The following is a 16,728-nucleotide window of genomic DNA, read 5'->3' on the forward strand; positions in this document are numbered from 1 at the left end:
GCAAAGTTTTACTGCACTACAAATGAAGTTATTGCCATATTTTCGTAAATTTGTAGATATCCGCGAGTGCATAAGTTGGTGGTCGTGACTCCGACGCCGTGGCGGACACCGGTGTCTGCTAATTAAATTTATCATTATAATGAAAAAATTAATGTTATGTGCAATTTAATATTGCTCAACTCTATTAGTCACAATAAACACATTTAAATATTAACTTGGCCTAAGGGGACATATTTAAAAAAAACCCTCGGCAGTTAACCTGTTAAACAAAATTGTTCGTGAGTAGGACAAGCATGGTAGAGCAACGACGTATGCAAAGAGACGATAGGAACTCTTTCTAATCCCTCTAATGGGACATTGCAATCATGAAAGCAATGATTTAAAATTTCGGATTCATATTGAATTTCCGACCATACCTAGTAAGCATCATAAGGTTAAGACTATAAGTGAATACCTACTTATCACCGAGAGCCATAGGTATCATGAAAATTAGGCTGAAAAAATACCGCGAAAATTTTTAGTACTGAAAGAGGAAATTTTGATAACTGTCGAAAGTCCAGGCATACGTCTGCAACACAAACGATAACACAACAACGATAGGATAAAAAAATGCCGCAAATTTTTTTTTCTTCAGCTCCGACGCTCAAAATATGGGTGCGTCTCTTACATGCACTTATACAGTAACAGAATCATACTGAATAACTCAACACACTGCTGCATTTTAAGCATGCTGGAGAGCTATCAGATGTGCAAAAAATACACCTGCAGACTGCAGTTGATGACTTGACAGCTTGTCATGGCATTTTGTGCATTTGATCACAATTTTTCATTGTTTCTTGTACTCTAGGGATGCGTTCCAAATCACACATCACGTGCATCGATGTGGGCATGCATAGAGCATATTTTGAGGTTCCGGAAGCATCAACTCACATTGGCTAGCATCAGAAATTCTTGATGCAGTTGATGCAAAGGCAAGAACGGGCACTGCCCCTAAAATTGTGATGGTGTCTTTGGAGTTAGCATAGGATGTTTATATTGTGCTCCTAAAGTTTTAGGAAAGAGTTGAAAGAGTTATAGTTATTAGTTTTTGATATAATTAGTCCATCTATAATTGAAAATTGGGAATTCTATATCGATGCGTTGAAGTGAGCATGTAAGTAACTTGTTTACGCCCATTCTTAATTTCACAGGTAGCAAAGAATGCAATATACAATCTATAATTTAACTCATTGAAATGCAAGCGTGGTAGTTTTAACCAAAATTTTGCTTATATACACTAAATTGTGGAAATTTCCAACACTTAAATGTTGTATTGCAAAAATATTAGTTTACTAGGGAGTGTTTAGCGGTGTGGTCAGAATTATAAATTGGCTCCAAGTTGTATGTATTAGGGAGTGGTTATAACATAATACATACAGTAAACTCTCGATTATACGAAGCAGGATTTTACGAAGTTTTCGATTATACGAAGTGATATTGCGGTCCAGCGAAAAGCCTATGCGAAATACATGGCGCTATTCGATTATACGAAGTTTCGATTATACGAAATGTTTTGAATTTACGAACCTCGGATCGGTCCCCAGGAGCGAAAGGCATTCGTTTATACGAACTATGGCGAAATATTTGTCAACAAAACTAGTTACGCCGGCGTAAGTAGCTAAAAATATCAGCGCTTCCAACTGTGGTTCATCAAAAGTGTGAAATCGTAAATGATAGTGCAACTTTGGAGAGAAAGGGTTCGCCTAAAACCTCACGGTGGAAATTTAGGGGAAGAAGGAGTTAAGTAAAATATCGTGACTGACATAATGCCCCTATTTACGTGCCTATTCGTAAACATCGCTTCGACAATACTTTGTAGTTTAACATGTCAGGAAGGTCGCACGGGGTATTTCGTACACTCCTAATTAACCCTTTGTACTGCTGTGAACGTACCTGGTACGTTGCTACTGTGAAAGTACTTCGAAGACTACTCGACTACTTTTCACCGAAGCACTTCAAAGGGTCCCTAATCCGGGACCCTTTCCTCGACGAGCTCACCCTCGCTGGCCCCTCTCTTCGACCCTCCGAGCCTTTCTCCCCAAAAGTGACCGCTCTGACTACAATTTGAATATCTATAAATCAATACCATCATCAAAAAATAATTGTTTGCATCGCACTCCTGCCAATCAGATTTTGTTAACTTTGCTAAAATGGCCAAGTTAATAAAACTGTCATTTTTCATCGCAGAAACACGGTTCAAAGACATGCTTTATTTCCTCCACTACAATCGCAAATTGCTGGAAATCGGCCGGATTCTCTTTGATAACGCATCATGAGGATGTTCTCGAGGTTGGTAATTGATACAACTAGCCTACTAGTAATTCTACCACTATAATATCACGGCTATGGTTGATTCGTTACGTTATACCTTCAGGAAGATGCAGCGGATAAAATCGCGGAGGGTATTAGAGGCCTAAAAGATGATTTTGAAAAATTCTTGGAAAAAGCAGGAAGAGCACAGCGCGCAACATCTAACGATTATATTGCCCTTGACGATGATCTCCGGGCTTGCGACAATGGGACGCCGGTACATATGTCGGAAGAAGCAGCGGCCAGGTCTAGTCAGAATAGCAGTGACGACGAAGATGAAAATGAGGTAGTAATTTCACCAAATAAAGAAGAAGTACACGTTGCCCTCCAAACATTAAGATATTTTGATCTGGCTAACGAGTTAGGTCCCCAATTTGATTCCCATTTATGCAAGTGAGAAACCATGGTGGAAGCGGCGATGGAGAAGGGCAAAAAGAAAATATAACAGATTTTTTAGTACTATCTTTTCATGTATATAATAGCCTTCCTGAGTAAACAACTTAAATATCTTAAGTATTGGGCTCTATTAACCACAAACTTATTTTTCAGGCTACTCGTAATGAAGACGCACTTCTAACTCTAACCATGAACTTTCTTCTCGCGTGTCTCCCCGTTTTCCCATGCCGAGAGATCTTTCTTTCCAAGTCTTTGTTCACTTCCTCCCGCGGCCTTCTGCTGATCTTGCTGACACCCACCTTAGGCATTCCAAACCCCTCCTTCCCCAGCATTTCCCATTCACTCCCCCCCCTAAAGTTACGGAGCTTGAGTGCGTCGTAGGAAAAAACGCCCCCCAAACTTAAACTGAGGCAGAGCTGAAGGCCCTTTCCTCACCCTTCTTTCTCCTGCCCCCTTCACCCCACCATATGCCGACCACTTCTTTCCTCAGGCAATCCCCATCCCACTCTTATCCACCCCACCCACTGGGAACGTTCCCCGATTGTGGAGAAGGGCATGGTTCATCTTTACCTGCAACGGGGGTAAGTTATTAACCGGAGAGAGGCTGAAGAAGTATCTTCCACTATCGGGGAAATGGTGCCGCGCTTATAATGGGGAACTTGCATGAATTTTTTTTATTTCATAGGCGGACAGAAAATTATTTTCTGAATACAACAAAGAAAACCGCATGTAAATCTGAGTTTTCCTTCGCGAGATATTTAATGATAAATATAACGAATTTTAAAGCGCGGGAAAAACTCCCTCACCCCCCAAGCCACTGCCGACGAAGCCTCGATGACGTCAAAGGTGCCTAAACATCACGCGAAGCTATTGTTGTGATTGTTTGTAATAGTTGCCAGCAGTTGTGAGAGCTTCGTTTATTAGACGTGTTGATTATTTTATATTTAAAGATAAATATCCGACGATAGAGGCTTGGAAGCCCTCGTATTTTGCATTATTTATAATATTAATATCTGAGTAAAGGCATAAAATATAAAACTGGAGCAGTTAAACCAAAAATTTTATAATACCTAAATAACATCGTTGTAGGAGTCTGAGCCACGGCCATTGAAAGGGGGATACGTTAATTGTAAGTTGATGTTATCGACGGCATATCATTCATTTAAGTATGTAATTAGAACGATTTTGATGTTTACTAATGTCCGCTTAGCTTGTATATACAATAACTTCATCCGTTTATTCGTAGGTACCGGAGAATTCGTCGTTTAGGACTGTCTGTGCATGTATTATGGGGTGAATTCCAGTCAATGCAACTTTTGCTCGCTGATTGGAGACATCTAGGAATATTTTTGTGCCAAAATAGTGTTATTTTCAACGTGACATCTCCCGTTAAGCTACTGCTAATAATCACAGTGCCAGTGGTTGTAATGCACAAAGTTTGACAAGGTTGAAAAATATCGGCCAAGAGTTATCAGTGTTCCATCGTGATTGAATTGTAAAAAGTGCTATTACGCTATCGATAAATGTGTAACAGTGGTGTAAAAATTGTCAGTGGCGTGCTAATCTCCGTTGTTCACCGTAGATATGACATTTCACGATCACGCTATTGAAATAAAAACTGTGTGTGAAGTTTGTTATTCCATTATTTCAACGAATAGTAGTGAGAAATGTCACCTGTGTCGGCTAATTTAAGGGTTTAAATCAGTGAATAAATAGTTGTATTCATCATTCATCATCAACGAGTTCTGTTATTGTAAGTTGTACGTGATGAATATAAGAATGTGATAGTGACATCCAGTTTTTGATAAGAGTATTTGCCTATTTCCCACTATATTTTTATGGTATATGCTAGTATATTGTTTATGGATTTACCTATATTATTGAAATAGGTTGTAGCTTGTGTGTGTGTTGGCAGCGGAACCGATTCGTGATCTCACATGTGGATTGTGTGCAGACTGTTTTGCTGTGAATTCGTACCGTAGGACGGATAGGACTACCTTCTCCGTTAATCCGGCGTTGCCAAATTCAACAGCACAGCTTACTCTAATGTCAACAGCACAGCTTACGATCTTTATCCTCCAGTATTACAAGTTTCTTTCACAACTCGATTTGCCGCCGACGTATAGCAATAATTTGTCTTAACAAATTCCATGAGGGTCGTGGCATCAATTTTTGGTGTCCTAAAAAAAGGCTGGTGTCCTAACACCCCATGCCACACGCCTTTTAGGCGGCTTGCGGGGTATTATGTAGACGTAGATGAATTTCAGGTGTACTATTCGAACGAGTGGCAACGTTATCATCCATTTTTCTGATAACCAAAACACACGAAGTGAAACGCTTGTACTTCATCATCCCGATGCCGCATTATTAATATCCCAAGTAATAATCTAGGCACAATATCAATAGGAAAACTTGCCCAAGAATAACAGAACAAAATAAAGTGACGATAAGCGGCTAAATACTCCCTCAAAACAAATTTTACACCATGCGCTCAGCGTATTTCCCTACTCCCTACGGTTGTTTAGGCACCTATGACGTCACGCCTGGCCTCGGCAACTCTCGGGTGTCTTCGCGCAGTGGTCGGCTCAGAGAAATTTTTCTCGATTTTAAATGCAATTTTTTTATTTCTTTTGATGTTGAATGGAGAAACTGAAGGTATTTTTGCGAGCTAATGTATCCATTTGACTTATTCAAAATAGTTTTCAGAGGAATCTACGACCCATGCAAGTTCCTCATTGTCTCTCTTCTTCTCTGCTGACGTTTCAATTGAAATTATTTTCTTTGCTCTTTCCTCACTATATTTATTCACGATTATGGCACGACTATTTTTTAGTGCTAAAGCTAAGAAAATCTTTTCTCTACGTCAATGATTCTTTGCATAACTTTCAATACGGCAGAGAAAGGAACACGAAAACTAAATGAGGTGAATGTACAGGTTTTTGCGTGTCATTTTTGGGAATTCACGCAAGTGAACCAATACTTAACACACATTGAGAAATGATGAAACATCTCTTGTAGGAAAACAATCAATGCGGATAATAACTTTTCTCTCTTTATTTCTCCGATAATGGAAGATGCTTCTCCTGTTGTTTTCCGGTTGGAACCTTGCTCCTGTCGGCATAAAAGAAGAGAGAAATACTATATGAACATAGCACTTCACACCCAGTATGAAGAATATGGTCCTGATGAAGAATAAAGTCTTTCGTAGCAATGTCTGCTAAGATGACGGAGCACAGTATCCGGACGGAGAACTCAAACAGAATTTACTTCAAATATTCGCCAGAAGATAATCATATCCTACGTAATTTATAATCGTAACTGAATCTCAATGAAAATAACTAATGGAAAAGATAGCACATTCAACTGAAAATACGGAGTAACTCGAAATATTTACTTATGAAGGTTATTTTGGAAACGGGTGGAGGCCCTCGTTTTTCTTTTTTTTTCTCGTCACTGAGCGATAGAGGGCGACATAAATGGCGGTTAGGCCGGCTGCCGCTAAAATTCCGTGGGTGCTGGAAACAAATATCTATCTTACGCGAACTTAATAATTGTTATTCGCTCCTAACCACAAATTTATAACATGAAATTCTTATAATAAACTTTGCAATTCATTATTTGATTACGTTTTCTAAACTGGTCGGGAATTTCTTAAGCGATCGTTGACGTTGAAGTATGAACGAGAAATCGGAATTTTATGGTGGTTTAATCATTTAACGATCTTTCACAGCATAAATCGATAACAAAAAGCCTTTTCTATGAATAATACCGAGAATAACCACCGAAAACATTTAAAGGAGACCACTAAAGACAAAAAAGGGCGGAAGAAACAAAACCGAACATTTTTTCGTGGCTTATGAAAAAGGTTTGAAATTACGAAACTCGACTTCACCAAGTGCCAATTTTCAGGTCCCACTGACTTCGTAAAATCAAGAGTTTACTGTAGCCACTTCAAAATAACTATATAAGATTTTGTTTATTGAAATAAAAGAATGCTTATGAATATAAAATTGCTTATGCTTTGCAGAATCTCACTGGTCTATCATTTGAAGGCACATCGCAAATTGTTCCTATTTTGCCACACATTTATTAGCTCTTTAATATGCGAAATTAACTTCATTGCAAGTGAATTTGCTCAGTAAGTACCAAAATTATTTACCCTGCTAAACAGATTAGTTCACCTAAAGTAAAGGGACATACAGGGTAGTGAAGCCGTAATAGACAACAGCATCAAGTAATTTATATATGTATGCATTTTATACAGTGATCATGGATGTGAGCTTGATTTACAGAGATATGTGCTTAAAGAATCCCATTGAGGTGATTGAGTATTAAGTGCAATTATTTTTTTTCAAAGCACGTGATTTGCTAAGCCTTGATAAAAACTTGCGGTCAGAATTATAAATTGGCTCCAAATACTCTTTGATACTCCAAATACTGTATTGATGACACGGCAAACTCATTTTCAGTATCCTCCCAAATGCTATCTATCTATAGGCACACTCCTATCAATGATATCAAAATTAATGGGTTTCTAAAATGGTTCTCAGCTGCACTCGGGTATTTTATTTGTTTTAAGAAGCTGCATCATCAAACATTGAAGAGTACCGGTGATCACTATCTTAGTAGTGATTACTGATTTTCAATGTTTATATTAAATTTTCAAATATAATTGCTCCATGTAAAACTTTCTGATATCAGAAGGAAGTGCAAAATTCTGTCTCAAGACAGCCACAATGTCCAATGATGCATTTCACAAAATACTCAGTTTTGTTGTGATTTAGGTTTTCTATGGACTCGAAACAGTTCAACACGTACCTCTTTTTAAAAATGAGACTCAAAACATCCTTTTCATCAGAGAACAACAGTACATTAGCGGTTGCCACAAAACATGTTGTTGCTATTTATTTCTTAACTTAGCAACTAGGTTACAAGTACAACACCCTCCCTCCAACTAGTTGCTTCCATCAGCTACAAGATTCTGTTGATTAATGCAGTTCACACGCTTGAAATTGTAAAGCCCCTTTGGTAAAACATATGCTACCATATATATTATGTTGACTTGTATTCAGCAATTATTTTTCCTTCGGCAACAGTGCTTCTAACAAAATTGTGTCTAACCTCTGTGCTGTGACCTTTCCTTGATGTGTCCAAAATTTGCATTTTTTACTCCAGACTTGTCATAATTTCCACCAATTTTAATTTTAATTTCATTAATGCACCACATCACTACCAAGTATTTTAATGCAGTTCTTTCCAACGATTCCTTGTATAACTCTGGAGACTGTAACACTATTTTTTGCTCCAGCTGCCAAACTTACATACCTACTCGCCTTCTATTGCATACATGGCTACACATCACTGCTCTTTGTTTTCCCATGCTACTGCTCCATTAGCTAACTTAAGTTTATCCAGTGCAGGATACTCCGTTAATAGTATGGCATTTTGCAATGTGGTAGGTTGCCATGATATTTCTTATTTATGTTTTTTCAAACAGTTTGTTTTGCTAATTTTTGTTGGAATTTGATATAAAGTGTATGGTGTGTTGTGTGTTTCTCCTAATTAAAACTGTTCACGATTTGGACTAAAGGACTGTAATACAGGGTTCCCACTCTACCTGAACAATGAAATTCACGGCTTTTTCCAGGTTTTCACGGTTATTTTTCACATTTTCACGTTTTTTTTTAAGGTTTACACGGTCTCAATTTTGCTAAATTCACGGTCCGTTAATAAGCCAACAATAAGAAAATCACTGGCCGTATATCAACAGAAAATTAACGTACGCGAAAAACGCCGTGAATGTTAACGCCACAATGAAAAGTGATATCTGTTATGACGTGATCTATCGTTTGCAAAATTCAGGGCCGACTAAAGGACCAGCCCAACCGCGCTCTTGCCCGGACGCCGAATACCCTTCGGACCTTCTTCCGTCCGGACACTCGAGGTACTTTTTTAATTCCTCGCTGAGAAATTGTTTTTTGCGCACGTTGTTATTACTGCAAAGTAACCGAATTTCCCCCACCCCAATATTTCTTATTTAACGGAAAATATTTTATTTAAATTGTTTATAGAATATAATAAATTGATTCTTTCTTATTCAGCGGAAAATATTTTATGAAAATTGTTAATAGAACATAATAAATCGAAAAACAATTTCATACACCGTATTAGCACGAATCTAAGACGAACACGATTCTAAGACTACCCTCCTTTTTTGGAACTCCACTAGGGGACAATTTTTCTTTATTAATAACGATACGATTATAAAATGAATGCGGAAAAACGATCAATGCTTCATTTTTTTTGCTGGATTGCCTATGTCCCAGGAAACGCAGGATTTTGGCGAGTAATTAAGAAATTCATTTAAGGTTTCAAAACAATATTTTAGATAATAACAGGAATAGTAGTACTTTATCAAGACACACGGCATTTACACTGCTATTATGGATTTCAGTCAGATATAAAAATTCTTATCCATCAAACACCATTTCCAGTACACCTATTCACGAGAGCAATGTGCATGTTGTGCCTAAAACAACCGCATTCGCCGGTGCAGTGACTGGTTGTGAGATGGATCACGAAGGCCAAAAATAGTCAATTACTTGAATTGTTCCTGTCTAATGAATATATTTTTAATACAATTGAGGTAGTGTGTAAAGCGTGAACAATGTTGCGTTAATCGTCAGCGGCACGCCCACCTGGATCTTCGCCTTCATATCTCTACTTGTTTTCTCCAGGTAGCTCACTCTACCCCCACCCCTACCGTCATGTGCTAGCGGACAACCCAAGGCGCCCTGCAATATTCACGTGCATCTAGCCCGGATTCTTTTCTTCATGTTCAATTATTTTCAGTCCATCTCTTAAAGTTCTCAATAGTTTCTTCGGAGGGGCCATGGTCGGAAGACGACTAAAATTAAACTAGTGAAAATGACTCTATTAAACTCACATGGAAAACACTCGGTGGTTCAAAGTCCAGCCACCCCGGAAAGTAGGGAACCACTCGTACGAGGTGAAGTTCGGAACTCACGTATCGCCAGAGCACACTGCAGAGGGCGAAGCGTGACCATATGACTGCGCCATGAAATTTTTTACCCTAAAGATGCCCATTCTTTTCTAATTAGCGTAGAGCAAGATGATCAGATGAATTCGGATTGTTAGTAGGGAGAAACAAAAATCCTGAGAAGATATCCCTTCGTCAGTAACTCTGACAAGTGAGACTACTTGTAGTAGTATAGCTCGTAAATTGATAACTGATAACAACCTGGTATCATGTTTTCGGAACAAAATGCCGAATTAACTGCCGTAAGCTCAGCTACGAGGATATCGCGTTTCGCCAAAAATCACCATCGTATTTTTCCATCTATTTCCTTGCTTAAAATACGTCATGTGTGGTCTCGTTTTTTTTTAACGTGCAAATTACTAACATTTCAATCTAATAAAAGCATAATAGCAATTACTGAATATCATTGTTAGATACCTTTTGGGCTAATAGGTGATTCATGCAGCAGTTGACCTCCATAAACTGGGAACTTTAGGCTGAAAAAGGTCAGTTGGTGAGAAGAGGGGGGAGCGCGAAACACGTTTCTATTGTTCTCGTGTAACTCGATATTTTTTTCGAAGCTAAAGTCTTCGTAATAAGATCCCTGCGCGAGCTGGGACCTGTTTTTATTTTGAAGAAGAGAAAAGCGTCAGAAGGGGGGAGGCGAATGGTGAATGGAGGGGGATAAAGGTTCTTGGGAAATGCGCTAATGTTACTTTCCCACGGCACTGAGCTTCTCCCAATGGTAGTTCCATCTCTTGGAGAGGATTCCAACTACGTGCTTGTCGTTATTAGCCATAAATGACACATTGTATTTATTTCGTCTCATTTTCGTCAAATGATGGATGCGGGAAAATTCTGCGTCGGAACCGCGATCTTCAAACGATCAATGCGAGAAACGATACTTCGGGGAACGATAGATGCGGTAAAAAATTAAATTGTCTATAAGGAACTTTATTTGGGACCAGAAACGGCGAACGATCAATGCGGGAACGATAGATCGAGGTTCCACCGTATAACTTTCTTTTGAAAGCGGCAGTGTAATGACTTCTTTTCTCTGCTGTTGTAATACTCTGAAACCAAAACTGAATCGATCTCTCTAATCAGAGGCAAATCATGTTCCCTTCTTACCGTTGCTCTGGGAAAAATGGAACGACTATGTAGCATAATTAATCGTAGAGGGCGTAACTTGGTGGAAATCCATAATATCACGAATACAAGGATCAAGGAAATAGCAAAGTTCTTGATCCTTGTATTCGTGAGACTATGTAGCAGTTTATATCGCGACGGCATTGAGGCTTTAACGACACAAACAAACAGCATTACCTTAGATAGCACAAAGCGGAGGAACTGGATCACCACCGACAGTAAATAACTCCACACAAACTTTCCGGTTGCGACGTAAAACTGGCAAGTTCCTGGTCGACGCATGCGGCAATCGTGTAATGCTGTGTTGCCATAAGCGGAAATCTTCTCTCGTTTTCAGGGCCGCAATGCGCGAGAATTAGTAACGTCACGCCGAAAGCTCGCTGTCACCCGGTTCAAACGCAGGGAGCGTAGTGTCCACAGCGCATGGCAGGTTGTCAAGGCTAGCGGTCTTCCAGTCATAGGATTGAGGGTGTTGAATAAACGTTCAAATTTTTCGACACAATGGCCATCTAGATTTAGTTTCGAAAGTGGTCGCTGCAGCCAGTGGGAAGGCGAAGGGGGGAATTGGGTGGAAGGGGGACTAAGCAGTGACCGAGGGAGGGGAAACCAAGCCATTTGAGGAAAGTAAACAAGCTGATGAGAAGTGGTGTCATATTTCAGGAGGGGGAGAGAAAAGGCCTGCGCTGGGGAAAGATGTTTTTTTCTTCAGGCAACATTCGTTCCCACGCTTTTCTGACCCACGCGACCGCATGCGACGAAGCTCGCCACAATGAATAGAAGTGTGCTAGCCACGAACGAAGATGAAAATTTCTGGGAAGGTATTATTGTCAAGATTGAGAGATTTTTAAGGTTTTAAGACGAAATTCACGGCTATTTCCCGGTTTTTTCACGGTAGAGGAAATTCACGGCTAATTCACGGTTTTAAGGTTTTCACGGTTGAGTGGGAACCCTGGTAATAATACATATTTTATCAGGTTATGGAAGCCCAGGAACCCTTTGGTCAACATTGGAAATTCTGAATTGGAAATTGTATCAGAAATTGAAGGCTGATGATGAATCATGACTACTCATATAGAAACTAGGGGCCATATTCCAGAACGTCACTCGCTCCGAGTGATCACTCGTACTCATTCGAGTGACCACTCATTCTCAGAATGAGTGTGATTGTTGATCGGTATTCCAAGAACACACTCACACTCCACTCATTTGAGGGTCAGTATCGATACAAGTAACTGGGGATTGCTAGTTACTATGACGTGTTTACACAACAAAAATGACGAACGATAATAATCAGCGGCAAATCTGATTGTAAATAAAAATGTCCAACAGGGCTAGGTTTTCGTCATTTCTTTTCAAATATAAATCAATGTTAGAAAATAACAAAATTGATACGCAAACATCAGCAGCAAAAACAAAAGCTGGATGAAGCTAGCAGAGGAATTTAATGCGCACAGTTGCGTTCATGGGGTATGTTTGTAAATGTTATATAATCGATTCCAATAGCCGAGACGAAAAGAAAAAATATAAATTAAGTCTTGGGAGATGTATTTATGAAAAGCGGATGGATGAACTACGTTACGATCAGTTTAACATTATTATATTGATGAATAATGCATACTGAACACTCACTTAAGTTAATATGCAAGTGATGGGGTGTAAATAATGATATATGAAACATTCGTTTTCCTTTCTTATTGTATGGTCCTAAATACATTATAACAAGAATGTCCATTGGATTGATTTTCGTTTTTGCCTTAGCGTGATGTCTGCCAGCCAAAATAAAAGCATGGGAGAATATAACAGCTCGAAGGAAGGCCACTTTAGCAAAGTAGACGCAGGAGAGAATGGGCACTTGTGGAGGGCCTTACTCCAATCCCCCGACTACTGATCCCTTGCTGGAGATAGCAGTGCCATGCATTTCATACCACATCCCAAATACAGGGGATAGTGATAATATAGTTGATATAGGTACATAGGTGGATGTACTCATTCGAGTGGGGGCTCACGCCCCCCTCCCCCAGGCCCTTAAAAAATAAGGAAGATTTTAATACGGTCCCATTATCATTGTGTTCATTTTGTTTTGTGAGATATCCTTGTGCCCCCCTCCCCAGAACAAAATCCTGGACACAGCCTTGGTTGTGACCCCCTCCCCCAGAAAGAAATCCTAGATCCGCCCCTGTTGATGTACATAATGATATTAGTAGTGAGATGCAATACTCAAATTGCATTATCATATTTTTAGTCTTAAAGTTCTTTTCTCAAAAGTTGTTAATTATTTTATTTGATTAATATTTTGCATTGCATTCACTTGTGAGCTGACTTTCATACAATGGCTGGCATCAAAAAAGGAGCTCCATCCCTTTAAAATACCACAACTACCATTCTCAATTCATCAACATCGTCTACAGCTAACAAAATACTGATACACCTTCATCAGTACTCTTACCAGCATCACTGCCACCCTGCACTCTACTTCAGCCACCAACCAAAGCTAAAAACTCTGAACACTACCCACCAACCATTACCTCCATCCACCCACCCACAAAGAGAGCCATAGTTAATGATGAAGCTAATGAAAAAGGAGCTCCATCCCTTTAAAATACCACAACTACCATTCTCAATTCATCAACATCATCTACAGCTAACAAAATACCTACTGATACACCTTCAACCAACCTCTTACCAGCATCACTGCCACCCTGCACTCAGCCACTAGCCAAAGAACCTTTCAGAACTAGTCAGAACATGATTTACCACCTTCCACGACCGGTAATACCTCAGCCAAAAAAATGTATTATATAAAAACAATATCTGATATTTTAAAATAAATTGTCTCTCTTAAGAAATGTTCATTTTGCCTCCAGTTATAATTTTATACTCTTTTAGATTTGTTTATGTATGTTATTTCAATTCAATACCGATGATTATACTCAGTATGTTGATTGCAAAATCTAGTTTAAATAAAGAGAAATAACTAGATTTTCCAAACTACTTATTGAATCAGAAATCTTGTCTATGATTTACAAAAATGCACAGCCAGCCCCTCCAATTATGGAGACCAAACTAACTGCACTCTTGTGAGCATAATACTCATGTTCTATTTAAAGTGATAATAATAGTTAACCAAGCAGTTTAAATGTTAAAAGCACAGAAAAGAAATAAGCCATGCAGAAAATTAGCATTATTGACGATAGGCATGATCATTATTGATTGTCAAAAGACTCATGGGTAATTTGAGTTAGCTGAGTAAATATTAATTCAACAACCATGAGCTATGGCTAAGATTTGAGGAATATACAAACCCATGTCTTACAAATCTAAGTACATATCATACATTCTTTAGCTACCATAATGCTTGAAGTGCACTTTTGCTCATGCTAGTACAGTCACACATGTAATCCAACAAAATGGACCAATAAATTGCTAACCATGTACTATTTTTGTTCATCCTAGCCACACCTATACCATCTTCCTCAACGTTAATCCTTTATAATCTCTTTGACGTTTAACCAGGGCAGCAGACGACTCTGCTTAGTATCAGCTATCTATGCTCAATAATGAGGACAAAATATATTGATGCAGTCATATTTAATGGAGCAATCATTAGTACAATGGAAGAAACATGGTTAACTGAATTCTTTACATAATTTCTTTTTCTAAATTGGAGATAGTGAACCATCAGGGTGGATGTTAAAATGGCTATTATTCACTATAAAATATTTCTTCAAAGAAACCAATAAACAAAATATACATAATTGTGCTATAAAATGTTGATCAACTGCATAGATTAATGACTCGGGGCCTATATCATCTATTAAAATTATGCGATCAGCTTAAGTTTAATCGAGGATTGAAGAAATATTTTTCCAAAGGTCACTGACAATCACATGTACTTCAGTCCGCAATTTTCAAAAAGAATTTCATGGATATGGCAATCCTCAATTAGCAACCCAGGTCCATTCACATTTCTTTTGTAGATGAGTGATTACCTCAACAGCTTTGAAAAGTGAAAACATTGTATTATATACATTGTTATCAATGGGCCATAAGGTACCATTTCTTATAAAATAATCTAAGCAAATCTTCACAGCTTCTGGCACAATAATCTAACCATAATAAGATCAATTAATGAGATAATACCCTACTATCCATATTTAAAAAAAGAGAAATTCCTCGTACATAACTTTATTTTAAAGATATTCAAATGGAATAAATACATGACATGAAGTTTGCAGGCTTAATAATTGAAGTGGAATATCCATATTAAGAAGTTAGTTCAAAAATTGCAAAAATAGGTCATATATTTTCTTTCAGTAATATAACTTGATAAAGTGAGTGGTTTTATATTCCAATTCTGACTCATTTCTGGCTTTCCTATGTTTTTCTCTGTTAAAATCCCTGAACACTTAAAAATTAAACATTTCTATTCAGCAGAACATCTGAAAGTAAAGGTAGGCAAAATCATAGGTGTATTACTACGCTCAATGCTTACTAGCAGGAAGTTTTACAAATCATTTTAGACTGGTGAGTGTAACACACACATAAATTGGAGCATATATTTTCAAATTCATATGAACTATAGGGAGCGTCATAGACAGCAATGTAGGTTTCAAATAATCAAAAAAGGTGTGAAAGAGAAAATGGTACTCTAAATGCTTTCCTGAACATTTAGTACATACTTAGGAAAATGTGAAATTTGTGTAAATGTCAATTGTACTCTCAATAACCAACTGGCATACCTACCCAGTGGATGAGAGGGTGGGTGAGCTGCATGCTATAACCTGGTTATATTATATCACAATAGATTCAAGTCTACTGAATAAGTGAAAATATCCTGTGTATTTAAATAGGTACCCTTTAAAAAAACTAACCTTAACAAACTTTGATCTTTTTGGTAGAATAATTCTGAATAAATCACCACAAACAACCTAGGACAAGACATGTGAAGTGAATTAAAATTCTTCTAGATTTTTAACGCCATATGCACCACCAAACATAATGTGGTATCCAGCAATTAATAATTTTACCAACGTTAAAAACAACAAATGGCTACAAATCGTAGAAACACTAATGTCTGAATTGCTACTGGCACTGGCAGTTAAAGAATGCTAAGGTGTGGGGTCGAAGCTATGGGGATGATGAAAACTCTGACCATTTTTTTAGGAAATCTACATCTTGCGCGGACTTCTGTCGTTGAACATTTACATATGGTTATTAAGATCCCTTATTCGCCTACTTTCAAGAGGAAGAGCTTCGTTACCATTAACTTGCAAATAATCGTCGAAATCGTGGAGATCCAACCAACTTTTTACCCATCCAACTTTCGTTCACATATACCCAATGGACATTGAAAATTAATAAGGTTTCCTCGTTGTATGCTACGATACACAAATTGTATACATTTATGATCCAATAGGAGCAAAGAACAAGGAAAAGAAACACTATCCTGTAACATCAAAATTCTTCTCTTCACATCGATGATTTATCTCAATTTATAAACCAATTCATGAGTATTATAAAACGATAATTCCTATCAGAAAAGGAATGCATATTCGAAGGTCCACTGACAAATGCTACACACAGTATGTTACAATAGCAGTAATCATAATCACTACATTTTGAAACCTTGATGACACGAAAGAAAGTAACGTGAAACCTAAAACTAGTCCAAAACTTGAAAATATTAGCCACAAGTACACAAAAACTTAGTAACTATTGCTTCATTGCACAAAAATATATTCAGTAACACACGATCACATTACCACAAACACTGTTGATTAAGCTGCAATCAGTCC

The 16,728-nt window shown here is 38.1% G+C and overlaps 1 protein-coding gene and 1 long non-coding RNA gene across 2 annotated transcripts in view; both read right to left on the minus strand.

Moving 5' to 3' along the window:
• LOC124165236 (RISC-loading complex subunit tarbp2-like) overlaps nucleotides 1–16,728 on the minus strand; it is a 55,753-nt gene that overhangs the window by 24,353 nt on the left and 14,672 nt on the right. The gene's annotated exons all lie outside the window — the stretch shown is intronic.
• On the minus strand, nucleotides 930–7,639 carry LOC124165237. Its single transcript, XR_006866173.1, has 2 exons — nucleotides 7,564–7,639; nucleotides 930–1,043 (listed from the first exon to the last, which is right to left on the minus strand). It is a non-coding gene; the product is annotated as an uncharacterized LOC124165237 (long non-coding RNA).

The sequence above is a fragment of the Ischnura elegans genome, chromosome 9 (genome assembly GCF_921293095.1).
Source record: "Ischnura elegans chromosome 9, ioIscEleg1.1, whole genome shotgun sequence".
Classification (NCBI taxonomy): domain Eukaryota; kingdom Metazoa; phylum Arthropoda; class Insecta; order Odonata; family Coenagrionidae; genus Ischnura; species Ischnura elegans.